Below are 17,868 nucleotides of genomic sequence, written 5' to 3'. Positions count from 1 at the left end.
CAAGAACATGGGATCAAATACACACATTTCATGTATTTTGAATTCACCACATATTCTCCTAATCTTAGGGACCTACAAATCATGTTCAAGGGTCTGTTGGTGGAAGAAAAATTGTGCTTCCTAAGAACTCACACAATCTTCTTCGTAGTTCCTTATATAAAGGGAAGTTGAATTTTGGAAGAAAAATCTCTATCTTCTTTCTTAATGTTCAGACCTTTGCTTCCCTTTTTAAAGGATTTGATACCTAGAGATATGTTATAGCCATTAAATTCAAAAGCACTAAGAATGGGTTTTCTCACCATCGAGGTGATTTTCATCACAAACCAGAAAATAACAAGTAGGTAGAGTGTTTAGAACCCCTAGCTTCTTTGTTGGACAGTGATTGGAGTCAACACAAAGATATTCCTCACTGTGCATTTTCTTACGAAAAAATGGGTGAGAGAAAGAACCATCATATTTTTTAGAGACAAGAACGTGAAGGAAAGGAAGGCCACCATCAATATCAATTTCTATGGTAAATTTTATGGATGAAGAAACAAATCCAACTTACCATGACCCTAAGACCATAAAATGAAGATATCATCAACAAACCTTTTCCAAATCTTTGGATAAAAAAGAGTCGAGGCCAAATCCCTAGATTCAAAATCCTCCATGAATAGGTTAGCTACAAGAGGGGAGAGCAGAGAATCCACGACAACACCATGAGTTTGTTTATAGAACTCAACTTAGAAGATGAAAAAAGTATAGGTCAAACAAACTTCCACCAGCTTTGAGGTATGAGGATGAGTGATGTGATTGATAACCTTGATAGCCTCATTCATAGGGATAGTCATGTAAGGAGAAACACCATCAAAATTAACCATAAAATCATTAGGTACAAAATTTATGCCCTTTAACTCATTGACAAAAGAACATGAACCTTTAGCAAAGGAATCAATATGACGAACAAGGGGCTTGAGCTTTTGTGCTAAATACATAGCTAGTAGATAAGTAGGCCCACCAATAGTATTTACAATGGTTCTAAAAGGAGCTCCCTCCTTATGAATATTGGGGAGCCCATAGATCCTCAAAGTGAGAGGGATGCTTTCAATTAGTTTATGGCTTCTAGAGGTGACAAAGTTATTGTAATTAATAACAAGGACAAAAGCTTTCGAAACTTTTTGTAGGGGGTTCTTTTCAAGCTTTTTATACCTACTGCGGTTATAAAGATGATCAATCATTTTTCTCTAGTAGTCTTCCCCATCCACAATAACAATAACCCCACCATTATCATCTTTAAGAATGGCAATATACGGGTTTTTTTAAAGATTTAAGGGCTTGGTATTCAGACTTTCTCATATTTCTCTTAGGGCACTTGGACTTCCAAAGAATCATATCACAATCATACCTACTAATGGCTTTGATGGGATTAGATAAGCCCTTAATGTCAAAATAGATATTACAAATAATTTCCTGAACAAGAATTTTCTTTTAGGAGCAAGGGAAAAGTTAAGCCCTTTTTATGGAAGATGATATACACTCGAACTAAAAGAAAATTTTGAAAGATTGATCACTTTATTATTACAGAATTTTACTTTTTTCAGCTTCAAAGGTCAATTATATGAAGAGACCTATGGCATTGCCATGGGTTCTCCACTCTCCCGTATTGTAGCTATTGTAGCTAACATGTTCATGGATGATTTTCAATCTAGGGATTTGGACTTGGCTCTTTTTTATCTAAAGCTTTGGAAATTCTTTTTTGATGATATCTTCATCTTATGGTCTCATGGTGAGGACAAGTTGGATTTGTTTCTTCAAAATCTTAACAATAAGTCACGATCCATAAAATTTACCACGAAAATTGGGATTGATAGTAGCTTTCCTTTCCTTGATGTTCTTGTCTCTAAAAAAATTGATGGTTCTTTCTTTCACAAAGGTTTTTGTAAGAATAACCACACTCAGAAATATCTTCATGCTCACTCCCATTACTATCCAAGAGCTAGTGGTTCTAAACACTCTAGCTACTCATGCTTTGCGCGTTTTTGATGAAAATAACCTAGAGGGTGAGAAAACTCATCTTCTTAATGTTTTTGAAGTGAATGACTATATAATATCTCTAGGTATCCAAGCCTTTCAAAAGGCAAGAAAAGGTCTCAAGATTAAGAAAGAACCTAGAGATTTCTCTTCCAAAGATCAACTTCCCTTTATACATGAAACTATTGAAGAGATTTCTCGATTTCTTAGGAAGCATGATGTTTCTTCCACCTTTAGACCCTTGAACACTATTCATAGCTCCTTAAGATTAGTAAAGGACTTGTAGAAACCCAAGGACATGAAATGTGTGTATTTGATCCCATGTTCTTGTCTCATCACTACATTGGAGAAACATGTCATCCAATTAATCAAAGGATTCAAGAAACTGTGGATGACGTAAAGAACTATAGGACTCTCTCCTTAGCTCTAGGTGAGGATGCTAAGAAGATTAAGCACCACATTAGTATTGAGGATTCCGAGATCATTGCCAAGATTGGTCACTTCCATGACTTTAAGTTTACGGAGGCCATTGAGATTCATAAAAGGTCTAAGATGCTAAATATGGATTATGGTTGGAGGGTTATTAGTTATTCTACTCAATGCCATTTTTCCTAATTTTATTTTGTTTTTTAATTTTGTTTTTATCTTTTGTTTTTAATTGTTTGTAACTATTTCTTCCTTCCCTATCCTAATTATTTAGATAATAACAACAACAAAACAAATTATTTTATTCACCTCTATTAAAAAAAAAAGTTAATTTCTCTCTTTTATTATTTTCCTTTTTCATTGAGTTTTTTATTAATTAATATTTTTATTAAATATTCTTAATTTTATTATTTTATTATTATAATTTTTCATGACACACATATGTATATATATTATTTTTAATTAATACCTTTTATTCTCTTTCATTTTTTTATAATAATAATAATAATAATAATAATAATAATAATAATAAAAATATCCTATTTTCTTTTGGATTTTCCTTTTTAGTATTATTTCTAATTTTTAAGGCTTTTTCATTAGTTTTATTATCTTATTTCTTTCCAACATTAATTTTATTGTAATATTTTTATTTTTTTAATTTTTAGGATAAATAGATTTCATCTCTACTATTTATTAGTTGTGGTTTAGCTGTCTATATATTTCTTGGGTTTTGTGGTTTAGCTGTCTATATATTTCTTGATAATGACCCACAGTAAGTGTTTGAGGTTGACTTTAAAATTAATATGTAATTTCTTGAAAAAATATTTAGAAAAAAAAATATAATTATATATGTTATAAAATATATAACTTTATATAATGGAAATATCACTCATAACAATAAATCTAATTATATTTTAAAGAATATAAATCTTAAAAGGAGTTATCTATTTAATTACAATAAGTAATTTTAAAACTAAATATTTTTTTAAATTTAAATTTATTAAATATAAAAAGTTAAATAAAATGATTGGTTATAATTTTTTTTTATATTAAATGATAATTTTGTTTTTTAAAATATTTAAGTTTAGAATGAATTTATCTTAATCTATTAAAAAAATAACGTAAGATAAATAGTTTTTTTTGTTCTTAATACAATCAATTCTAAGTAGAGTTGAACAAACTTTTTCCATTATCAATTAATAAAAAAATTGTCTTTTTAAATTTAATTAATAATTTATAAGAATAAGTAATTTTTGGTGACTTTTTCTTCTAAATTAATAAATAAATATATTTTATTTTTATAGCAAATTAATAATAATAATAATAATAATATAACTAATTTTTGGTGACTTTTTCTTCTAAATTAATAAATAAATATATTTTATTTTTATAGCAAACTAATAATAAAAATAAATTATTATTATTATTATTATTATTATAACTCATATTAACAATTTTTTAAATTGTAATTGAAACTCAACAAATTATTTCCATAATTCATTCATAATTAAATATTTTCTTATTATATTTTATAAGTAAAAATTCATAAATATGGTTTAATTCTAACTCAAAATTATAAACTTAATTTTACTATGTTAATCCTAATTCTAAATTCTAAATTTAAATCTAAAATTAAGATATACTTATAAATCTAAATCAATGCAAATCAATCCAAACCAATAATCAGAACCCCAATTCTTTATCCAAATTCAAATATGGTGACGCTTCTCATTCTCATTGCAAAATTTAAACCTTAACACATCTATATTTTTATATTTTTATCTTGGAGCTCACTCTCATTTCCATGAATATAAAGAAAAGGGAACTTTCCTTAAAAAAATTTAGTGGAATGAATATGGACTAAGAAAACCCTAAAATGATTCCAAAAACGTGTTAACTTTGTGGTATTGGTACAATTCTCTAATCTAGAACAAATGTTATTAAATAATTTTCTTTCTACACTCATCCATAAAGAGCTTTTGATACCATTATGCTCCTCGTAACCATTCCACGGAGAAATATATTTCTGTAGTATGTGGTAAATTAGGGATTTTGTTTGGCAACACATGCATATAAGTTTGAATAACCTCTAGCTCATCCAAGGACTTGGATGACCTATTGTGTGAGTGGTCTTCCACCTTGATAGCAAAAAGTTCGCATCGTTTCCTTGCAGCGTTTTTAATTGTACTGCAAATATATGACATACAGGAATGGGCCTAGCTATTCCCCTTATAATCTGAGTATCTCCACTTTAAGTATCTCCACTTTATGTTATGCTTGTGATTGTTTTATCAAGAAGATTAACAATTTTCTTTTGTCCCTCCAACCGGTCCAGACCCACTAGAATTTCATATGAAGCTAAGGGTAGTATGTTTAAATGCACGGTAGTCCGTCCAACCGCTCCAGACCCACTAGAATTCCATATGAAGCTAAGGGTAGTATGTTTAAATTCACGGTAGTCTGATTCCCATCCACGTATTTACCCACTCGGGGTGCCAATATCTATTTGAACCAGCCATAAACCTTTATATGTTTCGGCGTTTGATTTATAGTCTTCTAAAACCTGTGGGCTAACATAACTCAGTCTAGAACCCAGATTTATTAATACATAAACATGTTAGTTAAAGATAGTACTTTCTATAAAACTTGAAGTTGGATTACACTTTCAGCCCATTTTTTTTTTTTAAATATAATTTTTAGAAAATTTTCAACTTTCACCGAGCTATTTAAAATTTCATTTTAGATTAAAATGAAAACCTGTTAAAAATATTAATAGCTTTCTATTAGTTATTTTTTAGAATTTTGTTATTAACATTTCATATATTAATTTAGCAATTGTTTGATTGTGTATTCTTTAAACATCAAGGGATTCATACAAGGTCATGTGTCTTTGAACCCAATGCATTCTTTGTTAACTTTGCTCTTTTGAGAAAAAATGTGTTGCAACAATGTAGACAGTCTCTACTTGGGTATGGCTATATTTACTAAACTAATAGATGCATATCATAATTACTATAATTTTTTGAATTGAACAAATATGAAAAAACTCCATATTTTGAAATGTTTAACATACCACCATGTTTCTCTTCATATTAGTTAAAAACTAAAAATATAAAAACTACCCATTAAAGAGGACCAAGGTAATGCACCATAAAATTTCCATATTTTTTGAGATTTTGTTTTGGAAGATACAAAATTCTGATTTCAGTCAATCATAATGACCTTCATAATTTTTTTGCACATATTTTAATAGAAAATTAGTTAAAATTAACAAATGTATCTCTACTGAAAATAGATTCAATTATGCAAATGCTCGTGTTGGTTCTGAAAATAAATTCACCATATTTAATGGAATTTAACCATTTCAAAATTGAAGAAACATGAACAAAGTAAATTCACCATATTTAATGGAGTTTAACCATTCAGAAATTGAAAAAATGTGAACAAAGATCAGCGAGTGTAGAATTGCAAGTTTTAGTATGAAAAAAAAATTGTTTGAGGCAGAATTTCATTTTTCCCTGAACATACATTAAATTTAAGTAAAAAGGTTTTTAACCGAAAGTCTAAAATTTTCCATTGGTCACAAAATTGAAACAATGTGACACTCTGATGTAGCCATTTTGGTCAAAAGATATAAATAAACTTAGCAAAAAGATCATTTTCGTACTCACATTCCTGATGTGTAGCTTTTCAATACCAAAATTCTCTTAATCTAATTTTTGGATAGTAAATTATTTTTGGGTGGATTTTGAAAGTGACTTTTTGGATTGTATGTTGAAAGTGATTTTTTTTGCATTTATTTTTAACGTGATTTTTCAAATTAGAAACATTGAAGCTCGTACATAATACTTGAGAAACTATTACTAAAGAAAGAAGGAATAACTCTTAAATATCGAAAGAGAAGATCAATCTCAATAACAAGTTGAACAATGTATGTAAATGTAGATATTATAAACTATATTTAAAATATAATAGTGAATTGTGCAATTTTATTTTTATTTGATGAAGTAATTTGAAAAATATTTGGAAATGTAAAGAGAGATTTTTTCATAACATTGATGATGAGATTGAAAATGTGGAAAGAAAAAGTGAAGAGGAAAATGAACCAATGATTGATGATGTTGTTGAAGATGTTGAAAGAGATTCAAGTGAATAAGAAGTTGAACCATCCTTAGATATGTATATATATGTCATGTATTATTGAAATTATGTATATTTATTATTTTCAATTCAATGAACTCTATGATTTAATTTAATTATTTGATGTATATTTATACTCATTTACATTAAATTCTAATATGTATAGATGAAATCAATATCGATGATTAGATGATGTCAAAACTAGTATATATGGACATACAAAAGATGACCATGTTATAAGATATCATGTTAGGCTCATTATTGATGAGTTCTTTAGAGATGAAAATGTGAAAATTTAAGATCAAATTTTGAGAGGTCTCTTAACATCCGAGAAAGTAAAAGAACTTACAATACTATTGGGCATTAAAAGATGAGTGAAATATAAAAAGATGAAGGAAAATGTGACTCAAAATATAAGTAGTGCTCTAAAATTAATTGGAAGATCTAGAAAGAAAAGTGATTTGTATTCACATAGAACAATACAAATAAAAATGGTTTCATAAGCTACTAATGAAAATAATTTGGTAAAATATATGGCAAAAGCATTAGGGACCTCATGAAAAACATTGCACAAGCATTGGAAATTTCAACTACAAATAGATGCAAATGATGGGCTTGTTTGATGGACAATTATTTGTCAGCAACCATAAAAGGATAGACTTGGATAAAATGTTAGAAAAATGATATATCAATATTGGATGAAAAATTCATGTGTTTCAGTAAAAGAAAGGGATGTTATGAAGTGAACATAACACGAAATCAGTAGGAATAACATGAAAAACATATCTTGGACACCACTCAGATAGAGTTGTTCAATAATTTAAAAGAAGATAATTATGGAATTAATGTCTCAATGAGTACTTTTATGCACCAAAAATCATGGTATGTTGAAACTATCATTGTATGTGACACTTGTTGTAGTCCTTATCATGTGGAATTTCAACTATATTATGACACCTTCCTTAATTTTGTAAAAAACCACCTCCTTCTTCCACTATGTATGATTTCATATCCCAAGTTATACGTGGAAGAGAAAATCATGAATTATTTTACCAAAATAAATGTGTTTGTGGTAAAAAATGTGATCGTTATCGAAATTTGATTTTGTTTCATGAAAAATATCCTATTGATATGAATGATAAATCACTTTCCAACATAAAAGAGAAATGGAAGAGATATGAATATATCCACACATCGATTGGCTCAAATAGTAGTAAAAGTGTTAGAATGATTGATTTACAAGAAGAAGATAATTATGTGATATGGTTTTTGAAGAAGTTTGAGACACAAATTTATAAATACATAATCCTTCTCATAGAGCTCAATAGCATGACGTGGAATTCAAAACATCCTGTGAAATGTTTCCATGAGGGGTCGTTTTGTCGATAGTTGATTTTGTAGAAAATTACACATTTCTTGTAAAAAATAAAATGCAGAGTGAATATTATCATTCTCACCAACTATCTATAGTTATGCATGTTCTATAGAGATATGTTGAACAGAATTTTGGTCATATATAAAGCACTATTGAGAATCAGCACGTTATTAAGGAATATCATTTTTATAACATCGATGATGATACATATGATACACATTTCATACAACATTACTTTGATCATATTTATGACTCATTGAAAGGCCGTGGAATAAAATTCAATGAACATTGGATATGGTGAGATGGATGTGCAGGTCAATTCAAATATTCACAAAAATTCTTTTGGTTGTGTCCTCTTCATATGGAAACCAACATTAAATATTGTTGGAATTTCTTTGAGCATGATCATGGAAAATGAGAACATTATGGCACACACGCACATATAAAATGAGAACTTCTAAGATATCAAATAGACCACTCTACAAATCGACTTTCCTGAGCTAAACAAGTTGTCTAGTTGTGCGTTGTTGCACTAAGCCATGATACTAACCCATCAAGGGAGGTACCCTTGTATGTACATATATATTAACTTGTATATATTTTTAATATATGATAATTTTATAAAATTTTAAAATTTTAAAAAATAAAAAATTATATAGTTTAAATAACTCATCGATGATAATATTTTATATAAAAATTGTGTTTTAAATAACACATTTAAATTTTTTCCCACGAGGTGTAGCTCAATTGGTTATCACCTTGTTCTGAAGTCATGTGTAAAGAAAGAGATTCAATGTTCAATTCCCCATGGGTTCAACCAACAAAAAAAACATATTTAAATTCTTGTTTGAATTAACTATATTTTTTTGTCATATTGGAGTCTAAAATGTAGATAGATCGATTACATATGAAGATGAAATAGTAAAATGGATTACAATAAAAGTAACTCGAAAATTGCATTCAATTAAAACAAAAAAGTATCGAAATAAGTTTGCATTTGATAGAAGAAAATAATCTTATTTTTTTTCTCTTTGGATAGAGGACACACAATTAAATGATGTTTTTGAAAATCATATGTATGTGAAAGCTTGGAAACATAAAAAGCTTATTACAAAGGGGAAATTGTCACTTGCAAGCGTCGAAGAGATGGAATCACATGAGACTATAGTTTCATGTGAAGGTGATCAAGTTTATGATATTGTTAGAGAAGGTAACATTTCAATTTCTTTCATATCTATATATATATATATATATATATATATATATATATATATATATATCTTATGCTTTTAAAATAGTTTTGTATAAGTATCTAGATAATAGTTAAAATATAGAGCTAAATGTAATAAAATCAAGTACATGTTGATAAGTGGTTTCTTGTTAATTATGATTTGAATTCACACTTTTTTATTTTATTTTGGAGGATATGTTTTTGTTTTAGTTGCACCCATTAACAACATAGAAAATTTCAAGTAATATTTGATGCGGTGCATTGAACAAAAGATAAATTTATTGGAGGAATATGATGGTAATGGTTTTATATATGAAAGAGGCTCTATCATACTTAAATGACATTTTTCCAAGAAACTCATCAAAACGAGAGTCATTTTTACTTTCAAGACTATCAAATCGATGCCATAAGTTGTCAATATAGTCATTTGGTATGTGGAGCGCACATAAAGTTGATAGAAGTTTAATCAAGAAAAAATCGAAATTTAAAAAATAGTGGATGTCAAAATATAACCATGAACGGATCATTGAGGATGACATTCCATTATAATTTTTTGAATTGAACTTCCCAAGAATATAGTCTCCTTGAATTCATCTTTGAGAAAGAGTTCACGTAGGTTGTTAGCCTTTTTTGTGGACTCTTAATTCGTCCATTCTAGCTAGTACTAGGTAATACAAAATTGTTTTCATTAATATGGTGGCTTTGTTGTTATGTTAAAAGGAAATTGAAATATCCCAAATACTACTATAATGTAAATATGGAGTAGATCACAATCTTTGTTGTTTGTTGTTAATTATAGACCTGTCATGTTTATGTCATCATTTTATCTTTTCAAATATTTTGGTGCTATCTTATTAAAATTATTTACTTTATTAAAATATAATTACCATCAATTTAAAATGTTTTTTAACTCTTGTACATCTTGATAACTCAAAAAAATGTATTTTATTGTGTTTGTCCTATACCTAGAGTGCATACAAACCTATTAAAAGTAACAATGCATTTTCCACACACACTGTTTAATATTTGAAAATCTGATTTACTCTAACACAAAAGTTAGGCCCACATTGAGGTTAATACAACTTTAGTTGACTGAACATTGCAATTTTTAATTCTTGATCTCTCACCTTTTTCAAATTTCATGAAAAATACAATAGTAAGAGACTTTAAGACAAATAAGGTAATTTAGAATGTATGTTTTATAATGAAATATTATAGGATGTTTTCTTTGAACACTTTATATTAAAAGTTAAGTATCAACCCACATCCATAGTAGCTCTTCTATACAAGATAATAATCTATTCATGAATGAAAAATGTATATGTGCAATGTTTTATAATGCAATTTTAAGTTATGATTTTTTTATACTTTTACACCATTATAAGATTCATGAATGAAAAATGTATATGTACAATGTTTTATAATGAAATTTTAAGTTATAATTGTTTTACACATCTACACCATTCTAATATTCATGAATGGAAAATGTACCATGTTTTGAAATTTGCAATTTTACTATTCATTAAACAACTTGACAAAACTTCACAAAAACTAAGAATCAACCCAAATCCATATTATCTTCTACTAACATTATAATTTTTATCATAATGCAAAATGTACCAACTAAATGCAAATTTAGTTTCATTGTTTCATATTCATGAACTTAAATGTAAAACTTTTAAGCATCAAACCATGCATCATGTAAAATGTACCATGTTTTATAATGCAATTTTATAATATGTTTTATTTGAAAACCGTCATATTAAACATTAAGTGTCAACCCACATCCATAGTAGATATTTTATACAAGATGATGATATGTTCGTGAATGCAAAATGTATATGTACCATGTTTTATAATGAAATTTTAAATTATGATCGTATATGTACCATGTTTTATAATGAAATTTTAAATTATGATCTTGTTTTAGACATCTATACCTTGGTATGATTCATGAATGCAAAATGTACAATGTTTTGTTATTTTCAATTTTATTATTCATTAAACAACTTGGAAAAACAACTTCACAAAACCTAAGAATCAAGGCAAATCCATATTAGGTTCTACTAACATTATAATAATCTGTCATGAAAAAATGTACCAACTATATGCAAACTTACTTTCATTGCTTCATATTCATGAACTTCTGTAAAACCTTTTTGCATCAAACCATGCTTCATGAAAAGTGTACCATGTTTTGTAAGTTGCAATTTTACTATTCATTAAGCTACTTGAAAAAACAACTTCAGAAAACATAAGAATGTGAACCCAAATCCGTATTATCTTCTACTTTAACATTATAAAAATAATTATGAAAAATATATAAGTCTAAAATTAGCATATTAAAGGTGAGTTCATAATAAAGAGTTCTATTTAAAATGTGTCCAAAATTTATATCAATATAAAAGTAAATATAATAAAAAGTTGTCAAATAAAAATATACATCAAAGAGATCAATTCACAAAAAAGAGTTTTACTTTAAATATGTCCAAAATTTATATCATGATAAAAGTAAGTATACTAAAAACGCTTTCAAATAAAAATTTGCATCAAACAAAATCTCGCTGAAATACACAATCTAATATACAATCTATCAACATCCTTGTGCTATCATTAGATTCATGGGTGCCCTGCACAACATGTGTAATATGCATAATATTGTGTACTTCTAAATTAAATTTTAATGTATTAGATTAAATGAAATTTTTATCATCAAAACAAAATAATAAAAGATTTCAAATTCCATGCAATACCCCTATGGTGTTCCCCCTCCATTGTACCCTCATGGAAGCCATGTACAACACATGCACATGTATATATTAAAATTTAAAAAGTTCACATGAAAATTCATGAACTCCTAATATTAAAAACATTGCAACAAATTTTTCAAATTGTGTAGACCATCCAATCCCCATATCTTAGTCAAGTTTCAAATTCCATGCAATACCCCACAGTCTTCCTCTGCATTTTTCCTTGATGGATTTCCTATAAAATACATGTACATGTATATATTACAAATTTAAAATTTCACATGGAAATGCATAAATTTCTAATTTTGAAAATGCATAAATTTCTAATTTTGGAAATGCATAAATTTCTAATTTTAAAAATATTTAACAACTTTTTCAAATTGACTAAATGTTCTTATCACGTAACTCTTTAATACTATCAAAACATTTTTTTTATTAATTTATTCATCAACATTCTCAATAAGATATATTGTCTTTGGTCACTTTCATGTTATACCATTAACCATGACATTCTAGATTTTATTGTTTATTCTTTTTTAATTTGATTATTAATGAATTTACAAAGGATTCATTATCTTGTCCTCACAACAAGTGTAAATTTATGATCTAATTTACTTTGGTTTCCACGTACTTTGTTTAGGGTATCATATATGTATAGACCATATAATTCATCGCTAATATCAATTGATAGTTTGTGGCTAAGAAAAAAGACTTTCTATAGCCACTTTATTATGTTTCCGTTGTTAATACACTCCACAATTTATAACTTAGGATTTAGGCAATGTTTGTGACCTATATTGTGTTTACAGGTCACACGGAATTATAATTGTCGGACCTCTATGTTTATGAGGCACTCGATCCTCCAAAACCTTCTCATTTATTCTTAACCATTTGTACATTATAAAGCTCAAAGGTGATAATTAGTTTAATCATATTAATACTTCCATACTATAGTGTTTTTTCTATTCTAGTACATGGATTAAAATCCCCTACATGTGACAACCGTATGGTGGAAAATGAATAACAAATCGTTAATGTCCAACTCAGCAAGTGCAATACGCAGTTCACATGCGCTTGCAATTTTGGGTTGCCTTGAATGGCGAGGATGCTACGAGGTGACCCAACGATTCACTGTGATTGTATCCAAACCCTAAACCTCACTGAATCATTTTCCTCTCTCATTTGTTGTTTATGCCAAGTGAATTATTGCAAATTCGTCATTATTCATGTATTCGTGTCATGCTTATTGTTTCCACGTGGGTAAGCCCTAAATCTGAAATTTTTAAAGGGATATAACTATTCAAAATATAATAATTTATCAATTTGATGTTGAGTCCTGATTTGTTCCAGTGCCAGCTCCTTGTTACCAAAACACCAAAAACCTCCCAACCAAATTAGGTACAACACCAAGTCCCAAAATATTTAAAATTTGAAGTATTTTGGCCCCCGTACCCAAAAGCTTCAAGAACAATTGCTCAAACTCCATTATTCTCTATGTCTTCTTCTTGTGAGTGCCCCTCTACCTCTCTTTGTATAAAATAATGTTCCCCTTTCTACAGTACCTTTCCTCCTTTTATGTCCGGAGAGACTCCTCCACAGCTTCCCCTTTCTTTATTGTTTTAATTTCATAAGTTCATAAGTTGCAGAGGGGGTGGTCGCCTTCTCATTTTCCAATTTACTGACAATGCACTCTTATTTATATAGTATCTCCTTTATCATAATGTTATGTTTTATTTTTGTTTAAATCTAATTACTTTCATAGTATTATGGTTTTATATATTCTTCTCTTTATTATTTTCAATATATATATCTATATATATGTATACTTTCCTTTGATTTTATAGAATATGTTGTCTCTTTTGTAGAATAATATGTATATTATAGCTCTTTTGTACATAATACTTTTGTGTATAGTTCCTTTTGTATGTTGTAGGGTGCATACTTCTTTTGTTGTGAGTTCACTATATTGCATTTATCTTTAACTTATATAGTAGAATTATATATATGTATTATGGTGGTGTTACCTATATCATATACTCTACTATATTCTTGTAAGTTAGGTATTCATTTCAATAATTAATTCTTTACCCTAATGATGTTGATTTGGATTGACAAGTCATGATTGTGGTTTTGTGATTTCATATTTATGTGGTGGAGTTGTAGTAACATACTCTCAATATGTTTTTTGGTGTCAACACCATGCTTATCCTCATGTTCATGATTTCCTTCTCTATATCCCTTTTAAGTAGATTCTATGATATCATTTTCTTCATTTCTTCTTTATATTTGGGCATGGATGTTTTTATTTCATCCTTAACATACTTTTGTATTTATTTCTTCATTTCCTTAAATCCTTGTACCACATTTTCTACTCATCCTTGCATCTATGAAAATTGATTTTCCAACATTAGTACCCAATATTAGACATCTTCTATTTCTTCATGACTAGTGGATAGACTTTCAAGACATTTAATTGGAGTAGTAGTTTTTGTATCTCTCCTGAGAGGTATTTGAAAAATAATAATAATACTCTTATGAGAATTTTTAGGTAGCCTAAACAATTTATCTTCTAATAAAAAAGTAAGTGACTTGTAACATTATGCCTTTCAAACATTAATTTCGTAAATATCTAAGAGGCTGAGTTTCTCTTAATATATCCTTGTGATCTAAGCTAATTTGAAAATGAAATTTTGGCCTGTAATATTTTGATATCCCCTCTCTTCAATTCCATTCATTTAAATATTAATAAGAATAAAAGAAACTAGAACATGTAACTAAATTTATAATAAAAATCCTCACTATTTCTCTCATTAAATAAGCTTCAAATATTTTAATAAAATATCAATTTTGATGTTATGAAAATTGATAGACTCTTGTTACCAATATTTTTTTGTAAGTAATTTCATATTTAATGTTAACATTAATGATTTATGATCAAATTTTTTTCAACCACAATATTATAATGAATAAGTTTTCAAATCATATCCTTGTAATTTGGTCATATTTTTGTGAATACAAATTCTTAAGTATCGAGATATTTATATTTAGTCATGTTGCACCAAAGAAAATTTCAACTAAACATTAATAACTTCTTTTATAGATATTAATGAAAATTATATATTTTTCATAAAAAAATCAAGTTATAGATACTAATTTAGATTATAAAACTTATATTACTTATTTAGAGAATTTAAAATATAACAAATATAAAATAACTAAAAACAATAATTTTTTATTTGATTAAATTATTAATTTTTTATTTATAAAATAATTTATTAATGGAAACTTATTTCAAAAAAAAGGTTTTAGTTATTATATTTCTAAAATCACTGTGATGACAATGATACAAATGAAATTAAAGGAGATATGTTATATATAATATTATTTTAAATTATAATACGTTACTTATGACTAACATAACTATAAAGAATTTGATTTTATACCTCCACAAAGTCACCTAAATTTCTAAAGAGATTAGATACTATGGTCATATTATAAAGAAATAATAGAAAAAAATATTATTCATAAGTAATTTGTGACTTAGTTATAAATTGCACCATCTCCATCTCTTAAACCATTTGTGTTGTTGTATCTAGTTTATAAATGATTAATTTTGACCATAGCATCTTCCGTATTATTTATTTATATATATATATATATATATATATATATATATTCTTTGTTGTGTTATCTAGTTGGTAAACCTTAATGTTTACCTAAGTTTTAGAGCATCTTCCTCATTGTATGTACTTAGCTTAAGTATGTAGGCATTCTTTTTAATACATAGAAAGATATATATAACAACAATGCCACAAAGATATCAATGATAAATGTTAAAAATTTGTCACTTCAATGTTTCATAGTGTAATAGGAATCTAACCATGAGGTAGGCATTATTTTTAATAGATATAAAAAAATAATTTGATAACTACAATGCAGTAGAAATATCATTGATAAATGCAAATGATTATGTACCTATAGAAAACATTAATTATTGACCTTAGAGGCTCATTGTATAACCTAGTATGACGTGTAACTCTATCACTCTATCATCAAAGTTGAAATTTTGCTATGTCTCCCCAAATAGAAAATTAAAAAATTAAAAAATAAAAATAAATAAATAAATAACTATACAAAACATTTAAATAATGTAAGTTCATAAAAAAAATTGCATGTGAAGAAATTGGATCCCTAGCTGCTCATGCTAGAATCAGTATTTAAGATGGATCTATGGATCTATACTGGTATAGCTACAGTGCCACAGAGATATCAATAATAAATGTAGAAATTATGTAGTTCCATTGTTAACAATGCAGTATTCCTCCATTGCTTACTATTAAAATTTGAAACTCATTCTACTATTTGCACTAGTTTGAGACATACTTATTTCTATGCATTGGACATGAAAGTCTAACCCTAAACCACTCAAATATGCTATCCACATGTTAAATGTGTTTGCAGGAAAATTGTTATGCAAAATTCCCTATTGCAATTGATTCATGACAAATCATTCATGCCCATTCATCTCTATCATCCTGAAAATAGAAATTTTGTTGGCGAATCCCAAATAAAACATCATATTCTTGGTCATCTTTCGAAAATATCATCATATCATCAAGAACTTCCTCTTCTTAATTGTCTATCATCCCGTCATCAGTACTTTATTAACTTCATGTTCATCTCTGTATGGGTCATTGTATTATAAATTATTGTATTATAAATTGTATTATAAATTATTGTATTATAAATTTTTTGGTAGTTGAAGTGAGTGTTAAGCAAAATAATTTCATATTTGAAATTGAAATCATATGTAAGATCCTCTAGATGTCCCATGAGGAGCTCCAGATAATTTGCAGACTGAAGGGATGCATATCCTCTGAACCATAATCCTATAAAAGGCGAAGCAGAATAACATTTTCTGGCACTGTTGTTATCCTAGTGTTTTCAGTGTAATCTTCGTAACTATTATTCACATTTCTGATGTGCATTGCATTCTCTTCTAACCATCTCTCGTCATCTAATTCACATATGTCAACATTTTCTGACAAACTCTCTAAGACCCACTCATCGTATATATGGTCCTGCGGTGCATATGGGTATACTGTGTTAATTAGCCTAACGGAGACACTAGAGACCACACGCCCCAACTGCTGAAAGTCTTCAACCTCACTTCCATGGTTCAGTTCAACTGTTATGACATCCGAATCAATAAAGAAACCGGGGTTTTGTTTAATTTCTAAATGTCTCATAATGTGGATAAGCAGTTCTGAGATCTGAGATGCAATATTCAAGTTGTTTCTTTCTGTTTCGTGGCTACCAGTAGAATAGGCACTGAGTTGTTGATCCATTTACTCCGAATAAGATAAAAACGATAAATCCTCTTTCAGGCTTGACCACGCGCAACTTTGTATGTTGGTGAATTTAAATTTGAGAGGTCTCTACATTAGAACCATTTATATATCCTCACAGCTTGCTATAACGGATACAGATTTCTTTATAATTTTTCATGGCCGACGAGAACGAGATTGTCCATGAGTAATACTAACTACTAACGTGAATTTTTTTATAATTTTGCATGGCCGACAACGAGGTCCATGCGCCAACTTGTCCTTCCTCACAAAAATCTTTCCTATGAACCTTGGGCTCTATTGTTTCACTGAATTCATGCTCGATGACCTTTCATTCCAGAAATTTTAAGGCAAGGATCCCGTTCTCAAATACCAATCATGACTTCAAAAAAAATATGAAACATGATTGCATCATTCAAAACGATGTGGCCACATTTTCCATGCATGTCTACAATACCTAATCTAATCCAAAGTCAGCCTCTTTTGCGTATGATGTTCTTATTAGTCCCTGCCATCTAGCATTCGGCAGGGACTATTGTAATCTATCGGGTCCGAGGTAGCATTAGTTTCAAGTTTTATTACTGT

The sequence above is a fragment of the Pinus tabuliformis genome, chromosome 4_2 (assembly GCF_031772625.1).
Source record: "Pinus tabuliformis cultivar Carrire ecotype Pingquan chromosome 4_2, CPIR1, whole genome shotgun sequence".
Lineage (NCBI taxonomy): Eukaryota > Viridiplantae > Streptophyta > Pinopsida > Pinales > Pinaceae > Pinus > Pinus tabuliformis.
This window is presented reverse-complemented; position numbering follows the sequence as displayed.